The following is an 11,304-nucleotide window of genomic DNA, read 5'->3' on the forward strand; positions in this document are numbered from 1 at the left end:
CGTTTCCTGTCCTGCACACTTGAGTAAGATTCACAGACACCACAGCAGAACAGGACGTCACGGTACAGTTCTCATTGTGAACGCACAGAGGTACAGATTCAGGGTCTGTTATCAGCATTTCAGCTGGGGGAGGAAGTCCAATTAGCTGAAAGAAAATGCCTCATATGATAATAATAAGTTTTGTTATATTGATGCTGTTACCAACATGTTTCCTTCATTGTATAAGGAATTACCTTAATAACCTTATTTTGTAAGAGTATTAACACTATGGCACATCTGGCTTAATAAGCCTGTCATGCCTCTGGAGGCCTGAATCTCTGATTCAAGTGGTGGTCTCTACGTACCTCAGTCCATATGCCAGTAATATAATTCAGCACAACTGCCAGGCTCTGCTTGAGGGAGGCCCAGGACTGGGTCTTCGGGACAAGGATGGCATGGACTCTCCAAAAGAGAAGGAAAATATTTAATTGACTCAACATAAGCAGATGTTGGCAGTGGGTTTATATGAATTATACATTGCAGTTGAATTGGTGTTTGAAGTTAATACATGGTATGTGAGATGTCCTCTCACGGAGAGGAGCGGCTCTGACTACTCAAATTGTGCTTAATGATGTACACTCGTCCCTGGCTAAGAGAACGCCCCCTGGGAAACAAACCAAGTGTTTTCAAAGACGGAGTTAGCCACCACACACAATATGAATCAATCAATAAATAAATACTGTTTTATAGTTAGGGTGTTCCTGACAAGGTTTAGTTAGTGCTCCGAATGGAGTTAGGTGTTTGTTTTTGTTTACTTCTTTTTCTGTGTAAAAATAAAAAATCAATTTCAGATGTGTGTCAGTCTCTGAGTGCTGAGAAAGAACCCGATGCGAGCCTGTGTGGCGAGCGTCAGTTTACAGTTAATCTTAAAAAAATTAACACAGCACCCCTACACACGTTACAAAATGCAGCAGCAATATACAAGACATGCACATGATTTAACAGAATGGTAAAATATCAACTTGCTCGGTGACTTGGGTCTGATTCAGGTTTTTTTTCAAGAGCTCGAACAATTTCCACCTTTGTGTAGCAAGAGAAACAGCGACGCATTTTGCTGTTTGTTTACATGCCATTTTGTAGCGATGAGGTGCACTCGTGGAAATCAGAATACAAACCAATTCAACGATATGACGGCAGTTCTGGAAAGATTTAATAAACCAATCAGTGATCCTGGTAACACTGATATAGTGGGATACATGTAAAACATATCTACCATTGTAGCTGCCATTGCACCTCAGTACAGAAGACAACATTATCAGCACAATGTCATTGTACCATTAAAGATTTCCATAGCAAAATCATAGTAAAGTGTAATAAAGCACAGTGAAAACAAGGTAAATCTCTTCACTTGAAGAGAGCTGAGCCACTCCTTAGGAATCAGTGATGACACAATATTGAGGTCTTCAGAGATTGGCATGCTGGACAATGTCGCAAGCTCCAGGGGGGCCCATCCATCCCAGAGACAGGAAAAGCAGATAAGACGGTCTCCAGGGGCCACGAGGCTTCCAGTGTTCCCCCTCTCTCAACACCTAGCTGCAAGCTGAGTAATGTTACAGAAAACCGACACTCCAACCCAAACCAACGAGAGACTCAGTGTGCTGATGTGCACCAGCTGGGAGAGTTACTGATCTGTGCTGCAGAAACATCGACAACCCTCCCCCACAGCCTCATCCCTTAGCAGATAAAAGAATACATCTCCAACCATACAAAAATCATGCTTGATTCTGACTGCAGTGGTGTAGAGTTTCATGCTTTCGATGTTATCAACTACAGTCTGAACAACCTTAGAAATGTTTATGCAACACTCAAGGTCATTTCAGCCAATGGACAGAGCGCCATTGATTTATTATGCAACAACAGCACAAATCCAACACAAAAATATATATATATATATATATATATATATATATATATATATATATATATATATATATATATATATATATATATCCTCAATCATGCACTTATACTGCTAAACTTTATAGCTATGCAGTTATATTGCAGCCATTGAAATTGAACAAGGCGGCACTTATGTGCACTGGTTCAGTTCAACACAGCACATGTTGGTTTAGTTAATAGAGTTCCATACCCCCACAGCCTTCTTCAACCTCAGCTAACAACATCTGCCCTTCCTATAACCATGCAGATAGAAGGAACTGCAAACTTTAAAATCCACAGCATTGCATGAATGAAATAATTGTGCAGCATCACCTGGAAGCCTCAGGAATGATTATGCTTGGCCTGGGCAAAACACAAGCTAAACTGCAGAGTAAACATTCCCCTGGTAACCAGGCGCTGTTGCCTGATTATTCCATAGATCTGTTGCAAATGAAACATGCATCTATGTTTTTAAAATGAACATTGGTCAGGTTGAGTCATCAAGCGCTCTTGAAGACTGGTGTTATAACCAAAAAAGGCTAGCATTAATTAATGCAGTTCTATATTAAGACAGCTGGGGTTTTCCTCCAGAGGTGACTTGCAGACTCATTAACATTACTACGTACAGCAGTGCGCAAATGTATTAAACACCCCATTGCTTCTGTAGTTTTGATTTATTGTGCATATGAAATCAAACCACTGTCACTGCAAATCTAGGAAAACTGTCAAAATAAGCACATTAGCGATTGTCTAATTTAATTGATGACTTTAATAGGCCATACATGCAATTAATAAAAAATAGTAAGAGAAAAGAAACACATAACCCCATATGGTAAAACACATGAGACTACTAATGTAGATTAAAAAAAAACAATAGTTTTCTTGCAGATAGGTATATAAAGTATATAAATGACAATTTTGAGGTGTTTTAATAAATGTGCACACTGCTGTACATAAAATAATCTAATGCTATTCTTCAGTTTGCTAGGCTGCAACCCTGCTATAACACACAGTAAACATTTATAATGAGTTCAATTCCTTGGCATGTGGAGGACAGTCAGCACAGAGTGCAGAGAGATCACTGGCAAACAGGAAGCCCGTTTTCAGACGCAATCTGCGACAGCACTCAGAACCCCTAATGAGATCTTGTTAAAGCAGAGTGTTTTAATTTATGTCAGCCAGATAAACATTTGAATTCCTGTCATTGTGTTTGCAGGGGCAGCACCCCCAAATGAAAAGCAGGATATATATATATATATATATATATATATATATATATATATATATATATATATATATATAATCTATGATATTTTATGACGCAATAGAGACTGGTACATAATTATAAAAATATATTATAATTACTTAAATAATTACTTAAATAACTTTGTGAATTTGTCTGTTCTGCAAGTAGTTAAGTTACTATTTTTTTAAAGGTATTTTCTTAGCTGTGTGAAGTTGCTGAAGGTATTGAATGCACAGCCTGGTAATATGATATGCAAGTAAACTCAGAGACTGCAGCGCTTCTGGTGACACACGAGACTGGTGTAGATATGAGACTTGCCACTGTGTTTAAGAAATGTGTGTGAATATTGTATGAAACTGGAGCAGTGTGTTCTGGCTCTGTGGTGAAGCAGAGACATATTGGCTGTAAATAAAACACGCTGACACACACTAACATTTCACACGTTCACTTTGTGCACAGAGCTAACCCAAAAGCCGCTCGTATGTTGTTATGTATAAACCCCCAGCAGAACGATTAACACGTCACACAATAACCAGGGGGGCTGGTAACACTGATGCGTTGGGATTCATTTTGACCATTTCAGCTGCCTTTATGCTGCAATTGTCCCTCCTACACTAGACACAGTTATCAGTTCAAAGTTATTGTACCTTAAAAAAAGTTTAGCATAGTAAAAGCATAGAAAAGTGTAATAAAGCATAGTGAAAGCAGGGTAAAGCTTAGATAAGCATTGTAAAACCCAGAGAGGTATGGTGAAGCATATTAAAAATCACAGCAAACCATGGTAAACTATGGTAAATCATTTCTGAATTATATAGAACACACCCCGTTAAGCCAGAATGCTGGAGAAGCCTGCCCCTATAAAGGGTCAATGATGGCAATGCAAGCTGATTCATGTCTATTAGCAATATGTCTCCTGGCATTAAATCAAAGGAGCCCCTTTGAGAGACTGACGGTGCCACAATTACAGTACAGTTGGTCTTCTCCCTGAGATACATTGGCTTCAGTTCTGAAGAACATGTGGGTTAAGTTAAATATCAAAAGGTATTTCAGCTACATGTGGGAACTATGAACTAGCATCTTAAAAGCCCACTGAGACATTGCCTGCACTTTATCAAGAATAATCTGTTCAGAGCATTGTATAGCACTGGGGAATTGTATCCCAGGATTAGCGTTAGAAGTAAGTGGTGTATGCAATCCTGGTGGATTTCTTGGTGCAGTGAAATGCTCTAAAAAGCTTATGGCTTACCTATGCAAGGTACAGATTGATCCATGCAGTACAGGCAATAGTTCTGTATTAAGGGACTATAGTCGTACAAAGGTGGCTACACTTGTTATATTAGAACATACCAATGATATGAACCAATATGCTCTGCTGAGCCGCTCCTGCGCCAGGTAGGGTGCTATCATATCAGGACCACAGTGCTTCACATGTTCCAAATGCGTTATCCATGATGTTGTGGTGTCCTGATGGTTTTCTTAAGGGGGACATTATAAAGGTGTCTGGTAAGGCCTTGTCCCACAGATTGTGGGAATTTATAGAGGTGTCTGTCTGTCTGTCCATGTCTATGTCTACATGCATCTTTATTCCACACACTACTAAATACTTTACCATGATACCAACACCTCATTTGCTTACCTAATTACATTTTTGCCTTAAGTAGCACTTACCCAGTTGTCATTAAACTATTAATTAGCATCTCTAATTCTATACTATTCTGTACAGCTGATAAATATTATGGTCACCTGTTTTTTTGTCATAATGAAGTGTGCTGCTGACAGTGGGTTACATGTATATTAAAAAAACAACAGTACTTTTAATAGTGCATAAACATGTTACTTTATATATAACGAGCATTCAACAAAACTTTGCCAGTTAAAATAATGACAGAGTATTGTTGTTTTTTTTTTTTCTGTCCCTCTAAATGAACCTGAAAAACAAATTCAGTTTCTCAATGTTGTGGGTGTGGCACCGTCTGTGGCAACTTGTCTTTTCTTGGAATTCAGTGCTTGTGTGAGAGAGTTACTGGGAAGAATGAAGCCCAGTGCAAGGTCATGTCACGGGTAATCATTTCTGTTGTTCTACGCCTGTCTATCCTAATTCAGATAAGTATAATACATGTTATTTGCTGGATTTCTGTGTGTGCTATCAACAATACTATAAACATGCTATAAATTACACAAAGAGGCAGTGAGATGATTGGTTTACAAGCATCCTGTTTTTGCATCCATGTGGTGGTTTGAATTTTTTAGCAAATAAAATCAGACCAGACAGCATTCAAGTCATTTTTATTTTTATTTTTAAACACTAGAGCTATCCAGCTATAAATCCACTTTCATAGACATGAGAGGTTAGAGCAAAGTCTTCAGCCAACTATCGATAAACGAACATGAAAACAACTAAAGGGTAAAACAAAGTACTAAAACAAAGTCAATGGCAAACTCATTCCTACAAGAGGGCCAGGTATTTATTTTTAAACGAATTAAGGAATATGTCCCAGAAACCCCTCTTTCTTAAAGATGATGCCAGTTTCACTCAGCTGCAATGCATTCTTTATGTAGACTCAATACTTATAGGCACTGCTGTACAGTATGTCTTCATATCTCAGAGACTGTTCTATTTGGGTTTGTTTTTCAGCTAGTCCCTGTTGCGGTCACAGTGTATACCACACCCTCCACCGTGTTTGCACTGAAGATCCAGCTGTGGAAGCTTAGGGCCCCATTTGCTGGAGTAACTGCAGCTGTTTCTCCTGCTGCGTGTGATGTAATGGGAGTACAGCACGAGATAGCCATTTGGAGCATTTATAACAGTAAGAGTACCTGGGAGGGAGAGTTCTGCCTGTTACTAAACTGTCCGCCTTCCTGTTTCGACAGATATTGGGCAAGGATGTGATTGCAGTTTTTTGTGACTTCCCCATCCTTGGGGAAGATTCTCTAGTTATTAGCATTGATCTTTTATAGTCTAGGAACTTTCATTGCACATATAACCTTGTTTATTACACACTTTGCTCTACAGGATCGCCTTTTCTTGAGCTGCACAACACGCAATTCAAAGCATTACATCAAGTCCCCATTGGCTCACTCTGTGAAAGCACTGCCACTTGGATTGCAGTGTTTGTCAAGCAGAGTTCAAATCCTGTTGCCAATCTTGGCTGAAGTCCAATAGGGAGTGCTACATTGGGTTTTGTGATCCTGTGGTAATAGTTCACATCATGGAGCATTTGTAACCACATACTGAGTCCAGGAGGAGACAATTGCCTCCAGGGTTCAGCAGTTTTGTAATATCCGTTGTTGGGAAAAACAGGCCATTGACTGGACAGCAGGAATGGAGGACGTCTATGGGAATGTGTTACCTGTCTTACTGCTCTCAGACTGCTTGCCTATTAATAAATGTACTGGTGTCCCTGAATAGACCATTGTCATTGAATAGATCAAAGATTTTAATAAGTAAGAAGTCCAGTTTATTTTACCCACGGAAAATGGGTTTCTGCAGTGGTGACTGTCTTGACAAGCCCTGGCAATCTGAAGGGTGGAATGGTCACAGACCACAAGGGTGGCTGAACATTTATACACACCATTATGTGTATGGTAGCCTACATGGGAGTGCTGTACACCACGTACAGAGCAAGCAATAGCTTAGTCTCTAGAAGCCACAAACAGGCCCTTGGTGTTGCTCCACTGGATTCTGCACAAGCTTGGGCTGCATTGCTGTGTGGCTTGCATTAAACCCTTGTTGACAGACAACAAAAAAGCCTGTCAGCCTAAACTGTCCTCTGAGAAGGCCAACTGACCAATTTGTGCGAGAAAAGTTACAATCCACTTAATCTCACGACTGTTATGCTTTTCACTCACATGCATTGTAATTTGCGTTACCCATGAAAAGGTTGTATACTGTGGTCAATGTGTAGTAAATTATCAGAAAGGATTACTATCAGTGATAACACAGAGCATTTGGAGGAAATTGCAGAATGGCACTACTGATGTAATCGTACCCCAGCATTGCTAGTTATTGGTTCATACTACAGATGACAGGATTTCTAAGTGTGAATATGGTGTAGCATTCTCCCAATGGCAGCCTCATATCATACGTTTCTGTTGGTCTTAAATAGTACAGAACCATTGTCACTGTCACATTTGTATCAGTAAATGGCCAATAACTAATATAAATTATCGTCACTTCATAGTTCTCATATTTTCCTATATGAAAGATGCACATATTATGGTAAATGCACATTTTTCCATAGAGATTAATGAACGTGTCAAGTGCTTTTGTACATTTTTATGTCCCTGGAGAGGCTGCACGAGACATAATAGTATGTGAGTCATATGAAAAGCAGCGATTGTGAGTGAGAATGGGAGACAAACTGGGGAGCAGGGAGCGGGGAAACATCACGCTCTCCTTCTCAGAAACCAACCACTGCTTTTACTGTGAGTCACGTGTTTTCAGTGTCTCTAAATTCAGCTTCCAAATTTCACGTTTCCCAGAATGTGTGTGTCTTTCTCATAGAAACGGTAACTCATATCAGGTCAAATTTACTGGGGTTATTTAGTTGGTTTAATGGTAACTGCCTAGCATTTTAAAGTCCATAGAAACACATTGTAATGGTAGTGAGACACCCACTTTCCTGAGCGAGAACTCTCTGTGTTTCCTTTACACGTACGAGAGGGAAGGAACTTTCATATATCAAAGAAAATAAATATCAACGAGAAACACTTTGCTCAGCTCATTTTCAAGCCACAGTGACCCTGTAACGCTTTGCCAGCACGCACAGAAATCCGTCAAATAACATATATTTGCAAATTACAGTGGTAATGCTGGTTGCAGTGTGGCGATGCTGTGGTTCTCTAACAGTGGTGCCTTTCAGCTGTAACTAATTAACTCCAGCAGAGAAATATTTAATATTTATCTTCCAAATGGATCGGACTGTAATAGAAACTACTTTGATGTTAAGAGACAGAGAGCTTGTTTGTTGAGATACTGTGCTATATGTAGCGTATCGGGTTAAGTGTGTGGAAATGGTAGATTTTAGGAATTTTTCAGGACCCACCTAAGATTTGCTCATAGTCATCCCTGGAGCACAGGTTAGGAGCCTTGAATAATGGCAGCACAAGGGCAGAATGGTACCACAGTGGAAACATTTTGCAACAGTATGCATCCATATATAATGATATGATATTGCTTGCTGGGTACCATTTTTGCACCAATGTGCAATATTTGTTCAAATGGTATTAACCAATACACACTGGTAATCCATTGCTGTACCACAATACCAGAGTACCATATCAGGACCATAACATTATTGAAACTCTTTAGTGTTGCCATTGCTGATAATGCCGCAATCTGCTAATGGTTTTACTGGGGTTTTCTCAGGGTAATGTACTGGTATAATGGTATCCCAATGGGATTGTTTATGACATTTCTCCTTCCCTCATTTCTCTCCCTTCTTCATCCTTTTCCCTTAACCATTCATTCCTTCCCCCCACTTTTTCCCTCTCTCCCTCACCCCTTCTCCCCCACCTCTCTCCTGCACCCTCAACTCTCATCTCTTCCCTTCTATCCTTCAATTCCTTACCTCACCCCTTCTTCTTTCCCTCACACCTTGTCCTCCCTCATTCTGTTCACCTCTCAATCCTCCCTTTCTCTTTCCTTGAGTGACCACCTTCTCCTCTCTCTCCTTGACTCCCCCTTTCCTTCCCAGTCCTCCTGAGGTTAGCTGAACTCGATCTAAAGAAAACAGTAAGCAGGTCTGTCCTGCTCCCTCGACCCGGGACAGGTTTCCACCGAATGTGCTTGTCTTCCACTCAGCTAATTGCTTTCAGAAGGTCTGTGACCTCTCACCTCCCCTTCCCCGCAGTGTGCTCGCCTCTGATAAATGAGTGTGCTTCACCCGTCAGGGTCCTCCGAAACCTGAGACCTGCCAATCCTCACAGGGCAGCCATCTTATCAGGTGTCCACAATCGCTGGCCTTGAAGCGAGTTTCACTTGACCCATGGGGAACCCTCCTCCTCATCCTTTAATTAGGACTCCCTTGTTCATATTCAAATATTGAGGTTTAACTTAGTCAAGCAGATAAATGTTAGAGCTAATGCCTTTATTGATGCTCATACTGTGGAAGACATTAGCCATAAGATTTATTTTTTATTAGTTTAACCTCTCTGCTAATCATTTTCATTGGGATATTCAACGAATAAAAAGATACGATCTAGTCTGGATAAACAAACAATAATAATTAATAAAAAAACGAGAACCTTAAATCAAGGAAACATTAGTGCACTTATCACATAATAGCTATAACTGTTGTATAGAATGCAACAGTCTCCCTCGCTAGCAAAACATCATTCATTTCTCACATTTTATCCATTTGGTGAACTGTTATCCTACACTCATCGTGCAGTCTTAATCTTGTTAATCGTGCTTAATCTTGGTTGTGTCAAAATAATTAGCTAAATTTTTTTAAAATGGTTCTAATTGAGATATTGATGTTTTTCTGTTTACTGTTCAGAACCAAACTACAGCACTGCTAGCCGTACAGTTGCAGGGCTTTAGAGTCCTTTAAATCAGTGGTTTTCAAACTGTGGGCTGGGGTCCAACTGTGGGCCTTGGCACCTTCCTGGGTATGTCAGGAAACAACAGCTTCCAGCAAGAACAATAAGAGACTATAAATAAAATGACTGATACTGTAAAATTTGGCATCACTAACATAAAAGTTAAAGTGAAACCAGTAGCAATTCAGTACAGTGTGTTTGAAAAGATATGTTATTTTTGAATGAGCAATTCACATTTATTATCAATTATCAGGGCCAAAGACCAAGTTTCTGAAATGAATACAACACATTTAACAGTATAAAACTTGCAAGAAATTGCTCACAACAAAAATGTACCTGCCTTTATTGTTCCCTGTAGTTTTATACTGTAGGAGCCAATTTTCTTTTCTGGATCACTGCACATGCACAACGAAGAGACTACGAACAGAGGATGGAAAAATACCAGCAATTGACTTGCATTTGACTTGTACAAAGAGTGCAAGAGCAATGGAAGATTACAAAATGTGTGCAAATGTGTGCAAAACTGTTATCGTTAAATAAAGATACAAAGATGAAGTGCAGGCACTGAGTGATGCAACCTCTGTGGAGAATGTTCAAGGTTACTTATACAAACTGTTAATATGCTGATAGTGTTATTGAGAATTTAATAACATAGCTGCGTGCACAATGCTACATACATTTCTTAGTGCGTAGCGACTACTGATTGGTATTAACAAAATGTATAAAGCCGTCCCTTAAGGACATAACTATAGAGCAATTTACTACCCTATTGACCGTGTGTGATTGTCTCTCCAGAGTTCTGCTATGTTCAATAAACAACTTTACAATCCACTCTTGGATCTGAATCGTTGTGTTCCAGCTTTTCAGGACCCTGCAATACCATTACATGTTTTTTTTTTTTATTATTGCTTTTTAGTTTAAAAAAAATAGAGTTTCATATTCTGAGAGTTATTGTTTTTTGGCCTGAAGCAAATACAAAGGCAACTTTTCTAAGAGGAAGAGTATTTAGTTACTTCATTACTCCTTCCTGCCACAAAGATGTGAGTTTGCCAAGGAGCGTACAATCTTTTACTAGTCAAATAAGCAACAGTAAGAATTAGAGTCTGTGTTCAAAAGTTGAATAAACTTAAAATTAAAAAAACAAACAATGAAAATGAAAGAAAATAAATATACAATAACATATTGATGTTAGCAGGCCAAGAACACACTTGAGTAAAAGGTCTTCCATTTGCACAATTTCAATTACAAACATGGTTGAAGATGAATTGAATATGTTTTTGAAAACCGCTGATAAACTAAATATCTTGAAGTGGAGCATGGTAGTGGCTGTGGGGAGCTTGGGTTTAAAAGGCCCTGTTGCCACAGCGATGAGAGCGATCACAGCTCAGCCAGGGACTCCACAGGCGATGTGTTTATTAAGATGGGTGGTCATCGCTCTCTCCCCACTGACGTCAGCCTCCAAGCAATCTGTTTTTCATTAAGTTAGGAATGTCTTGGATTCTGCAAACATACCAAGCCAAGGAATGACATACATTCCAAGGTTCTCTCACGCCTCAGTTATTTACTGGGAAAGGTGGAGTAGATTATAGGTTCAGATC

Source organism: Polyodon spathula, chromosome 25, assembly GCF_017654505.1.
Source record: "Polyodon spathula isolate WHYD16114869_AA chromosome 25, ASM1765450v1, whole genome shotgun sequence".
NCBI lineage: Eukaryota > Metazoa > Chordata > Actinopteri > Acipenseriformes > Polyodontidae > Polyodon > Polyodon spathula.